The sequence below is a fragment of the Macaca nemestrina genome, chromosome 5 (genome assembly GCF_043159975.1).
Source record: "Macaca nemestrina isolate mMacNem1 chromosome 5, mMacNem.hap1, whole genome shotgun sequence".
Taxonomy (NCBI): domain Eukaryota; kingdom Metazoa; phylum Chordata; class Mammalia; order Primates; family Cercopithecidae; genus Macaca; species Macaca nemestrina.
The window spans coordinates 99770935-99783820 of record NC_092129.1 but is presented as its reverse complement, the minus strand read 5'-3'; the positions used below and the strand labels follow the sequence as shown (position 1 = coordinate 99783820).

At 40.8% G+C, this 12886-nt stretch overlaps 1 long non-coding RNA gene across 3 annotated transcripts in view; it reads left to right on the top strand.

Annotated features, from left to right (window-relative positions):
* Nucleotides 1–12886, top strand: part of LOC105496129 (uncharacterized) — a 563517-nt gene that overhangs the window by 347499 nt on the left and 203132 nt on the right. For 2 of the 3 annotated variants that reach the window (XR_011623573.1, XR_011623578.1), the window contains exon 13: nucleotides 1939–2029. This is a non-coding gene — a long non-coding RNA (uncharacterized lncRNA). Of the gene's footprint in view, nucleotides 1–1938; nucleotides 2030–11180; nucleotides 11382–12886 lie in introns of those variants that run through there. The other variant, XR_011623577.1, reaches the window with a different exon arrangement.

Here is a 12886-nt window from a genome sequence, read left to right as displayed (position 1 = left end):
TGGTCACAAGTTGCTCAGTGGGGGAGCTCTTTGAGCCAGGATGAGCCAGGAAAAGGACTTTCACGAGGTAATGCCATCACTAAAGGCAAGGACCAGCCATTTTCACTTCTTTTGTGGTGGAATGTCATCAGTTAAGGTGGGGCAGGGCATTTTCACTTTTTTTGTGATTCTTCAGTTACTTCAGGCCATCTCGGTGTATACGTGCAAGTCACAGGGGATGCGATGGCTTGGCTTGGGCTCAGAGGCCTGACAGTCACATTGAGGAGAGAGGGATTGGGTGCTATTATTAAGACATATGACTTTTGCTAGACTGTCTAAGTCAACAGAAAAAAATATTTTAGTATCCTGAAAAGATTCTTATCTGATCTCTTCTGTGGTTCCATGTGGCCTAATGGATATACCATGTTATAAACTGTCTGAGAAGGTAACAAGAGGACCTTTGACATCTGCCCTCAAATGTAGGAGATGCAAAAGAGAAGGACTCACATATGGCACATAGCATTCCCCACTCCTTTCAGCTGTTTGTAAAGTGTTGCATGCTGATATGGTTTGTATTTGTGTCCCCACCAAATCTCATGTTGAATTTGAGGAGGTTCCTGGTGGGAGGTGATTGGCTCATGGGAGGCTGACTTTCCCCTTGCTGTTCTCATGATAATGAGTTCTCATGAGATCTGAGGTTTAAAAGTGTGTGGCACTTCCCCTTCACTCTCTCTCTCTCCTCCCACTATGTGAAGAAAGTACTTGCTTCCTCTTTGGCTTCTGCCATGATTGTAAGTTTCCTGAGGGCTCCAAGACATACTTCCTGTTAAGTCTGTGGAACTGAGTCAATTTAGCCTCTTTATAAATTACCCAGTCTCCAGTAGTTCTGTATAGTAGTGGGAAAACAGACTAATACAGATGTAATTAGCAGACATGAAAAAGAGAGTAGAGCAAAGTAGGAGCTGTGCAGATAGCCAAACACTACAGAATTCAAATAGGTCTTTGTGAAGCTGGGATCTGAAGAGTTGGCTTGCCAAAAACATGCCCTTGTGGAGTAAAAATAAAATTTTAAGTCCTCTGATTGACTGAACGAACCACTCTTGGCCAAAGAGAGTTTGGTCATGCCTCAGTACATTCTTTTCCTCTCTAACTGATACCAGATTTTTTTCCTAAGAGTTAAACAGAAACCAGCCCTGAGAAACAAAAACTGAGAGACTCCTCCACTGACTTCAACTTTTAGCAATTGTCTGCTGCCATGGGAAGACTTCCCTCCTTTTTGCAGTTTGGACGTGGCAGCTGACCAGTTTCACAAAGCATTCCTTCCTGATAAATGACCACCAACTATACACTAGCTCTGGCCAATTTACAGAGACTGCGTGCAAAGCACCTTTTGTCCTACATTTCATCTTTTTGATATACAGAGCCCAATTTTACTGCATTTTAATGTTGTCTCCACCCCAGTGTAAATATAGGATATATGTAGCATATATGTTCGCTTACCATGCATGCATGCAAACTCCCTTCATGAATATTCATATATCCTGTGTTAAATATGTATGTTTAGCCAACTCATTTAGCATAAAACTCCTGTCCCATTGCTCTTCTGGTAAAGCACCTGCTTTCAGTCTCAGCTGAATATTTTGCTCCCCAGCTGCAGGTTGCAGCCCTTCATAAGACATAAACCTTTCCTTTCCATATTTATAAATCTCATGATTTTAAAGTGACACCCTCAGTGAGCAACAGCAATCTTTTGCTAAAGTCACCCAATATGCTGAATAACCCGGGCAAACATTAGACAAATACTGAGTGTTTGTAAAAAATAATAATAATCTCTGCAGTCCAGTGAGAAAATAAAGTTTGTGAAAACACAAACAAGTAGAAAGGCTTGGTTTCTGTTCTCTAGTTCTGTAACTGGGAAAAATATAGAATGGAAAAATTATAAACACTTTGTTATTTCAGACATGGCACAGATTGATGGCAAGCATGTAACCTTCACCAACTGTACTGTCTACAGAAACAAAGTGGAATAGAGGACTGGGGGCCAATCAAGGTAAATTCACCATTCTGAGTAAGAAAGCATCCTTTACAAAATCTAGAAATGTCATCTATCTATTTTGTCTATGGTAATTGATTACATAAATCATAAGATAGTGGGCTTTAAGGAAAAACTACACTGTAAAGTTTCAACTTGGACACTGGGCTAGCTTGTGCAACTGTCCCAGAATGCTTTCAATTGCATATGATTAAAAAATAATAAGAGACCAGGAGCGGTGCTTCATGCCTATAATCCCAGCACCTCGGAAGGCCAAGGCAGATGAATCACCTGAGGTCAGGAGTTTGAGACCAGCCTGGCCAACATGGTAAAACCCTCTCTCTACTAAAAATACAATAATTAGCCGGGCATGGTGGTGCATTCCTGTAATTCCAGCTGCTTGGGAGACTGAAGCAGGAGAATTGCTCGTACCTGGGAGATGGAGGTTGCAGTGAGCCTAAATCATACCACTGCACTCCAACCTGGGTGGCAGAGTGAAAGTCTGTCTCAAAAAAAAAAAAAAAAAGGAATAAGAGAAGAAGAAAGAAGAAGAAGGAGGAGGAGAAGGAGAAAGAGAAGGAGGAGGAGGAAGATGAGGAGGAGAAGGAGGAGGAGGAGGAAGAAGAGGAAGAAGAAGAAGAAGAGAAGAAGGAGGAGGAGGAGGAGGAGAAGGAGAGGAGGAGGTTAATCCATTGCATCTCAAACATTAATGCATATATGGACCACCTGGGCACATGTTAAAATGAAGATTCTGATACAGTAGGACTGGGATGGGGCTTAAAATTCTGTATTTCCAACAAGATCCCAAGTCGTATTGATGGTGCTGTTGCACACCCCACACAGACTAGTAAGGGCTTAAATATTAAGTATGTTTATTAAGTCAACAGTAAGAAGTAAACAAGCAGGCAGTTTCAGGTTTGGCTAATTCAACAACTCTGAGATACCATGAGGATTCTTGCCATCCTTAGCATGACAACGACTCCTTTTGGTTGCAGGATGGCTTTAGCAGTTTAACAACTTTGCAAACTTTACTTTCCAGAGGCATTTTTTTCCTTGATCTTCACCTGACTTCCCTTCCCATCTTACTGGTTGAATTGTGTCACTTATCCATTCCTAAACTCACATCTGGCAACAGGAAGGTAGTTTCCTCTTGACTGACAGACTAAAAAATAGATTCCCTGCCTCTCACCTGGGGAGGGAACTGGCTTTCTCCAAAATATAAGAGTCAGGTATTTGAACAAAATCTGTTACTAAATAAGAACAGCTATTAGATAGATAACTTGCAGTGTCTGCTACAGGCCTTTAGCAATTTACATTAAATTAAATGCACAGCAAGGTGACATGTCTTACTGAGAGAGGACTCACTGTTCTGGGAGGAAAAAAATCTCTCACAGATTATATCTGTTGCTAGGCCTAGGAACTTTTGTTTGCAATTGTGAGAGCTTTGGTTTGGCCTGGACATCTGGGAGAAGGAACTGGAACAATACAGGATATAGAATGGTATCTGATCCATCTGGTCATTTGCATTGGCTTGAGACCTTGTGGAATGTGGAGTTAAAAGCAGAAATTGGGCCAGCACGTGACTCATGCCTGTAATTCCAGCACTTTGGGAGGCCAAGGCAGGCCGATCACAAAGTCGAGAGATTGAGACAATCCTGGCCAACATGGTGAAATGCTGTCTCTACTAAAAATATAAAAATTAGCTGGGCATCGTGGTACACACCTGTAGTCTCAGCTACTCGGGAGGCTGAGGCAGGAGAATCACTTTAACCCAGGAGGCAGAGGCTGCTGTGAGCTGAGATCGCACCACTGTACTCTAGCCTGGGCCAGAGAGCGAGACTCCATCTCAAAAAAAAAAACAAAAGGAGAAACTGATGTGACTACACAGCAGAAGTTTTGTGACTCTAGGTTCCAGGTTACCAATGTGGCCCAGAGTTCAGGAAGAGGTCATTTTCCCTAACTCTGCATGGCATCTGATGTTCTGAGTTGAGTGGATTTGGGAGCCTATGGAGACAATAAATGTGTCATGGCCATTGATATTCCAGGGGTGGGCAGAGGCAGTTCCCAAATACCTTGAGGGAATTCATAAGAAGTAGGCATCAGAGTCCAAGGAAAAGAAAAATGCAGTTACTTCATAAAGACTCATCTGGTTATAAGCACATATCAGATGTTGCTAGATATCCCTGGGCAGATGCTGCAAATAACTGGGCAACACTTTGGGAGCTAATTTTTAATAGATAAGCTGGTTGGGGTTCCTGCTATTAGAATCCACATACAGGAAGGAAATGCGACAACCTACTTTGTTGTCACAGGCTGTGACAGGCATCTAATACAATACTTTTCCTAAAACAAATACTCAACAAATTGTAATAGCACTAATAATACTTCCCGTTTCTTGAGTCCTTAATATGGGACAGGTGTTTTTCAAGCACTTCACATATTGATTCATTTAATAACCCAAAAAACCTATAAGGTAAATTTTACTACTTGCCTTAGTTAAAACTAAAGGACAAAAAGATTTGTCAACTTGTTTGAGATCACAAAATGAGGAAAGATTGAGTAAGGATTCAAACTCATGCTATCTCGGACCTTAGGTCCTGAAACAGCTAATATTATTTCCATCCTTCTAAGTGTCAGTCACTTTTCATATTTTATTTCATTTAATCTTTCTAATGGCCTTATTATTTTTCCTGATTTTACAAGTGAAGAAATCAAAGGGCAGAAATTTGTAATTTGTGAAGCCAGCATTCAAAACCAGGCTGTCTAACTCCTAACCACTATGTTCTACTCCCTTCCCTACAATAGGAGTCACTGGCATTTATATTATTTCCATGGTTATTTTTTTTGACACAGCAGTCTTTCCCCAACCCGTGAACCAAAGAATTGTGGCCTCTCTAAAACTGATGTAAAAGGAAAAAGTTTGAATGATATTTTATTGACCTACTTTATTCAGTTTACTAAGTATATTTCCTGGCATGATCACCATTCCAATGCCTTGGGTGATTGAGAATTAACTTTACCCAAAGTAGATGCATACCATATCCATACCAGGTATTGTGAAATCTGGTGGAGTGTTAAAATCTAGGCCCTTGATCTTTCATTCAGGCCTCCCAAATCTAAGCCCAAGGCAATTTCTTTACTCTTTATCTCTCCAGGAGAGTTGAGCAGAAGCATTGTTTCTATTCTCTCCTTCGTTTCCAGGTCCTTCCTTTTTATTCTAACACTAACAGTCTCAAACCTTTTGTTTTATGTTACAAGTCTGTTTTGCTTTCCTAGGTAATATGGTTTGGCTCTCCCCACCCAAATCTTACCTTTAATTGTAATAATCCCCATGTGTCGAGAGCATGGCCACGTGGAGATAATTGAATCATGGGGGCATGTTTCCCCATACTGTTCTTGTGTTAGTAAATAAGTCCCATGAATCTGATGGTTTTATAAATGGGAGTTCCCCTGCACAAGTCCTCTCTCGCCTGCCACCATGTAAGGCTTTGCTTTGCCCTTCCTTTATGATTGTGAGGCCTCCCTAGCCATGTGGAACTGTGAGTCCGTTAAATATCTTTCCTTTATAAATTGCCCAGTATGGAGTAAGTCTTTATTAGCAGCATGAGAACAGACTAATACAGTAAATTGGTACTGGGTAGTGGGGTACTGCTACCCCATTAATGTGGGGTGAAAGTGACTTTGGAACTAGATAACATGCAGAGGTTGAAACAGTTTGGAGTGCTCAGAAGAAGATAGGAAAATGTGGAAATGTTTGGACCTTCCTAGAGATTTGGAGGGCTCAAAAAGGAAAGTTTGGAACTTCCAAGAGACAAATTAAATGGCTTTGACCGAAATGTTGATAGTGAAATGGACAATAAGGTCCAGGCTGAGGTGGTCTCAGATGGAGATAAGAAACTTGTTGGGAACTTAAAGGTCACTTTTGCTATAGAGAAGTGCAAATCAAAACCACAATAAGATACCATCTCATGCCAGTTAGAATGGCGATCACTAAGAAGTCAGGAAACAACAAATGTTGGAGAGGATGTGGAGAAATAGGAATGCTTTTACACTGGAGTGTAAATTAGTTCAGCCATTGTAGAAGACAGTGTGGTGATTCTGCAAGGATCTAGAACCAGAAATGCCATTTGACCCAACAATCCCATTACTGGGTATATACTCAAAGGATTATAAATTATTCTACTATAAAGACACACACACATGTATGTTTATTGCAGCCCTGTATACAATAGCAAAGACTTGGAACCATCCCAAATGCCCAGCATCAATGATAGACTGGATAAAGAAAATGTGGCAGATACATACCATGGACTACTATGCAGCCATAAAAAAGAATGAGATCATGTTCTTTGCAGGGACATGGATGAAGCTGGAAATCATGGTCTTCAACAAACTAACACAAGAACAGAAAACCAAACACCACATGTTCTCACTCATAAGTGGGAGTTGAACAGTGAGAACACATGGACATAGAAGGGGAATATCACACACCAGGGCCTGTCAGGGGGTGGGGAGAAATGGGAAGGAGAGCATTAGGACAAATACCTAATGCATGTGGGGCTTAAAACCTAGATGATCGGTTGATAGGTGCAGCAAACCACCATGGCACAAGTATACCTACCTAACAAACCTGCACGTTCTGCACATGTATCCCAGAACTTAAAGTAAAATTAAAAACAAAACAAAGAGACTGGTGGCATTTTGCCCCCACTCTAGAGATCTGTGGAACTTTGAACTTGAGAGAGATGATTTAGGGTATCTGGTGGAAGAAATTTCTAAGCAGCAAAGTGTTTAAGAGGAAGCAGAGCATAAACGTTTGGAAAATGTGCAGCCTGACAATGCACAAAAGGAAAGAAAAACCCATTATTGGGGGGAGAAATTCAAGCTTGTTTCAGAAATTTGTGTAAGTAAAAAGGAGCCCAATGTTAATTACCAAGACAATGGGGAAAATGTGTCCAGGGCATGTCAGAGACCTTCCTGGCAGCTCTTCTCATCATAGGCCCAGAGACCCTAGGAGGAAAAAATAATTTAGTGGGCCAGGCCCAGGCCCTCCCTACTGTGTGTAGCCTAGGGACTTGGTGCCCTGTGTCCCAGCTGCTCCAGCTGTGGCTATAAGGGGCCAAGATACATTCAGGCTTTGGCTTCAGAGGGTGCAGGTCCTAAACCTTGGAAGCTTCCATGTGGTGTTGAGCCTGCAGGGCACAGAAGTCAAGAATTGAGGTTTGGAAACCTCTGCCTAGATTTCAGAGGAGGTATGGAAATGCCTGGATGTCCAGGCAGAGGTGTGCTGCAGGGGTAGAGCCCTCCTGAAGAACTTCTGCTAGAGAAATGCAAAATGGAAATGTGATATGGGAGCAGCCACACAGAGACCCCACTAGAACACTGCCTAGTGGAGCTGTGTGAAGAGGGTCACCTCCCAGAATGGTAGATCCACTGACAGCTTCCGCTATGCACCTGGAAAAGCCACAGACACTCAATGCCTGTCCAAAAAAACAGTTGGGATGAAGGCTGTACCCTGCAAAGCCTCAGGGGTGGAGTTGCCCAAGGCTGAGGGAGCCCACCTTTTCTATCAGCATGACCTGGAGGTAAGACATAGAGTCAAAGGAGGTCATTTTGGAGCTTTAAGGCTTGACTGCCTCATTGGATTTTGGACTGGCATTGGGCCTGTAGCCTGTTCATTTTGGCCAACTTCCCCTATTTGGAATGGCTGTATTTGCCCAATGACTGTACCCCATTAATCTAGGAAGTAACTAACTTGCTTTGATTTTACAGTCTCATAGGCTGAAGGGGCTTGCCTTGTCTCTGATGAGACTTTGGACTGTGGATTTTTGAGTTAATGCTAAAATGAACTAAGACTTTGGGAGACTGTTGGGAAGGCATGATTGGTTTTGAAATGTCAGGACATGAAATTTGAGAGGGGCCAGGGGTGGAATGATATGGTTTGGCTGTGTCCCCACCAAAATCTCACCTTTAATTGTAATAATCCCCACATGTCAAGGGTGGAGCCAGGTGGAGATAACTGAATCATTGGGGTAGTATCCCCTATATTGTTCTCATGGTAGTAAATAAGTCTCATGAGATCTAATAGTTTTGTTAATGGGAGTTCCGCTGCCCAAGCCCTCTCTTGCAGCTGCCATATAAGACATTCCTTTGCTCTTCCTTCATGATTGTGAGGTCTCCCCAGCCATGTGGCACTCTGAGTCCATTAAACCTCTTTCCTTTATAAGTTACCCAGTCTCAGGCATGTCTTTATTAACAACATGAGAAAAGACAAATATCCTAAACTATGGGGATGTTCACTCCTTTGACAATCCATTCAATGAAAACTAATTTTAGGTAGTGGACACACAAGAGAAGGCAAGAAAGGCCCCTTTCCTCATGTAGTTTACATTCTGGTCAACAACTCACAAATTAATAAATCCTGTATATTGGTATAGTGACAAACACTACGAATGTAATTGCAGGGGAGTGAAAAATGACTTCCCTCCACCCTTCTAGATTCTTTGTCTGGGATACAAATTAAATTGAAATAAGACAGACTAACAAGAGAAAAACAGTATTTATGTGCATATGCACTGGAGTCCCAGAAAATATGATACTGGAAGAAGGGTCACATAAATGAAGCTTATATAGCAGCCTGAGCTACAGAAAGGAATAGGGGTTTGGGGATTCTGGGGATGCTAGGAACACAAGTAATAGGAGGGTGAGGGGTGGAAATGTGTGATGGATAAATGTTGTCTTGTTATTCAGATAAAAAGTCTCTTGGGTGAGAAAAAATAGCTCTAAGCAGTCCTCTTCCTGATACAAATACTTTTACTAATGTACATTTCCTCTATAGATAATAAATTTAACTTACAAAAGGATAGCTTTTCAGAGCTACCCCTGTATTTGCAGTTTCTCAAAACAACCTACTTGAAATATTCCAAAGAAGTATATTTTGGGGTTTCTGGTCTCCTACAGTTGTATTTTTGGGTGGTGTGTCCTGGGTCCCCACAAAACTAAACAGAGTAAGAGAATAAAGAGCAATTAGCCATCCCTGAGGAGGTGATATTTGAACAAAGAACTGAATGAAGCGATGCCCTTTGCATAGACGCTCATTCACTTTTCCATGTCTTTCATCCTGCAAGACCACTCAGAGTCTATGAAGTAATAAATGATTCCCAAACAGATGACAATGTCAACAGTAAATTAATATCATCTCAAAAGCATGTAAATTGTGCATCTGTTCTTAATCCTTAAGACAATAACTTGAAATTATTGATTATGTGAATATTTAGTAAACGAATGGTATTAGCTTATTCCTCTGGCAACACTTGGCAGGCCTAATCACCCAGTAACAAAACTGGCCTTACCTTAAGGAGTCACACCTCCCAGTGAAGCACAGCATGCAGCATCGCAAACCAAATCACATATTCTACACATGGAATAATAACGAGGATATATCAAGGGAAAAATATTGCCTTTGGGTTTTTGTCAAAATCCTGCTTCAGCTCTTTGGTATGGGCTAATAGCTGCTGTAAAATTCTATTTCCTGTCTGAGCGCCCAGGTATTGTCTTCTTTTATGCTTTTATTCCCAGAGTACCACTGCCCATTTTAAAGACTTTTTTCTTCCTTTTTATCCTAGACAGAAAATTGTCGCCAATTTCCTTTCTCTCTTTGTCTTTTCTTAATTCAGATTAAGGGTGGGTTTCAGCTTCTGTCTTTCAAGAGCCATGTTTCAGTCAGAAGTTTACAGCACATGAGGTACCAGATAGCATTTCCTTCCATGTCCTATAATAAAGAAAGGCTCCTAACAAAGATTCCTTTCAGTGACTCATGTGTAAAAATAAAAAATAAGATCAGAAAAGCAACCTTAAGGAGTTTCCTCCTCAGCTGGGCTTGGGTCCAAAGGGCCAAGAGAATTAAGAATCAATAGTAACCCTAGGTTTTCTGGGCTCATTATAATCATGGTGACCTCCGTATGTAGGTCACCCTACAATATACTCTTCCCTTTATTAGATCAAAATGTCAGTTAGAAATTACCACCATTACATAGTGTGCAGAGTAAAAACTTCCTCTCTACCCACTGAAAGACTGACAATACATAGACTAAAAAGAGAAAAAGCATACAATTTTTTTTTTTTTTTAAATGGAGTCTCACTCCATCGCCCAGGCTAGAGTGAAATGGCACAATCTCGGCTCACTGCAACCTTCGCCTCCCAGGTTCAAGTGATTCTCCTGCCTCAGCCTCCCGAGTAGCTAGGATTACAGGTGCACACCACCATGCCTGGCTGATTTTTGTATTTTTAGTAGAGGCGGGGTTTCACCATATTCGCCAGGCTGGTTTCGATCTCTTGACCTTGTGATCCAACCACTCCGGCCTCCAAAAATGCTGGGATTACAGATGTGAGCCACCATGCCCAGCCTTTTAAAACTCTTATCCCAAACTTTTCCTTTTTTTTTTTTTTTTTTGAGATGGAATCTCTCTCTTTCTCCCAGGCTGGAGTGCAGTGGTATGCAATCTTGGCTCACTGCAACCTCAGCCTCCTGGGGTCAAGCTATTCTCCTGCTTCAGCCTCCAGAGTAGCTGGGACTACAGGCACGTGCCACCACGCCTGGCTAATTTTTCTGTATTTTTAGTAGATACAGGGTTTCACTATATTGGTCAGGCTGATCTTGAACTCCTGACCTGGTGATCCACCCACCTTGGCCTTCCAAAGTGCTGGGATTACAGGCATGAGCCACCACACCCGGCCAAGGCATACAGATTTTTTAATGTGCATATGAATGTGGGAATCCCACAAATATGTTACTCCAAAAAGAGCTAGATGGTTGAAGCCTAAATACCCTATACATAGGGAAGAGGAAACTGGGGGCTGTTTGTAATTTAAGAGTGTTAGTAAAAAATTTTTAGGTAAAATGAATAAACCCAAAGAACAATGGTCTGGGACAAATTTCTGAGCTTGGCAGGGAGGTTGCATAAAAGTAAGGAGTAAAACTTTACTTGGAATGAAGATTGTATTATTATACAGTTAAAGCCTCCTAGGTAATCTCTCAAAGTTGCTTTCAGAAGAATAGATGAGTAGCTGCTCTGAACCTATTCTGGTTCAGGGGCTGCCTGACTCTTGAATTGCTCTTTGCTCAATTCAACTCTGTTAAATGTTATTCATCTAAGGTTTTTCTTAGTAGATGGCATCAGAAATGGGATCTGAAGTAAAGCTTCTAGTGGCCCCCAGGAGCATCAAGTGACCAAGCAATGTACCATTGTGTCCACTGTTTTCTCATAGCAACTGGAGATCATCAGTAAGTTCTCTCTCAGATTCCAAAGCTTCACAGATTTGCGTTTTGAGCTATCTGAGTTTGAGTACATTTCAGATCCAAACTGGGTTTGGAAGTCATAATAGAAGCTGGACTGGGTCCCAAATCAGATTGGATCCAATAATTAACTGGCTTGGATCCATTAGAGGCCTCTTATGTCTGAGTGGGTCAGACAAAAACTGCTTGTCAACAGCAATATTGCAGAGCGTGTAAAATCCAGGTTTTGGAAATTCACAGGAATTTTTATGTTCTACCTCCTTTGCTTATTTGTCTTGCATACTTAGGTAGGGAAAAATCATTGCCTAATTTGATCAAGGGGATCTGAGAGCCAAAGTCTAGATTCAAGGTAAAAATGAGTTCCTTAATTTCTGAAGAACTGAGTACCACTTTGTAGATGCATACGTATTAGGCCCTATAAGCAGCAAACACAGAAATGGTGAAATCTTATTAAAGGTAATTTAAAGTTATAGTGGAATGTTTCAAATGAACAGCACTAAACTTTCAGAAGCTCATTTAAAAATAAGGGCTCTGGAATTAGTCTCAACCAGGGATACCTATTGATGTACAGAAGCTTCTAAAAGTATTTCAATGGTGTTATTGTTTTTTTAAAAAGACTATGAAAGGTAAACAAAAAGCTTAAGTGACTAATTGATAAGAAAAATTAAATCTGCTAATCTTTTGGCTTAGTTACTATCCTGCCTTAAAGGCAAAAAGAAAGCTCTTGTAGATAGAGTGTTTATAAAAGGGAGACCCTCAGGTAAAGTATGCTTACTTCTTTTTTAGATCTATCCATGCTCAACCAGTCATGGAGAAATGCTTTCTCTGCCCTATTCCTTAGAGAACTCTGCCCTGAACTCAGTAATTTTAGTTAAGATACAGCTATATTAAAAAGACCCAATTAACTGAAATACACCTTTCTGGAATTTACCTAGATGTCTTAAAGTCCTTTAGTAAAAGAAATTTATATCTTTAAAGGAAATCTCCATTTGTAAGGGCATCTGTTTCTGCATCTAACCCACTAGGAACTTCAACTATGGGGAAGACAATGATTTAAAGTTTACATAACAGACCTTGCCTTTGTTTACATGTAAGTTCTGTGCCTTTGAAGTGTCAATGTTCTACTTTGTTTCATGTGAGTCCCATCTTTGGAGATGTAAATTTAGAGCTGCCTCCCTGACAATTGTTCAGGGCAATAAAACATGTAATTGGAAGAATGATAGTCTGAATGGAGAAAAAAAAAAACTATTTAAAAGCCAGCAAATGAGAATCTTTTATGAAAACTGTAAGATCTGCTTCTGTCTTTGTGTCTCTATGTCTATGTGTTATGTGTATATGATAATGTTTGGTAAATGAAGCTGATTTTTAAATTGTTGGTAAAATAGGAACCACTTCCACATATTCAGTTAACCGTAATTCAATACTTCTTGATTTGACTGTGAGCTTAAGTTTTTTGTTTTGAGCCTCCGAATTCATGAATCTGGATGTTACAGGTAGTTAGACATGCATGAGTGGGGCAGGACACAGCTCTCTCCCACCCACTAGGAATGTTGAGTGATGATTCAGCAATTATCACATTC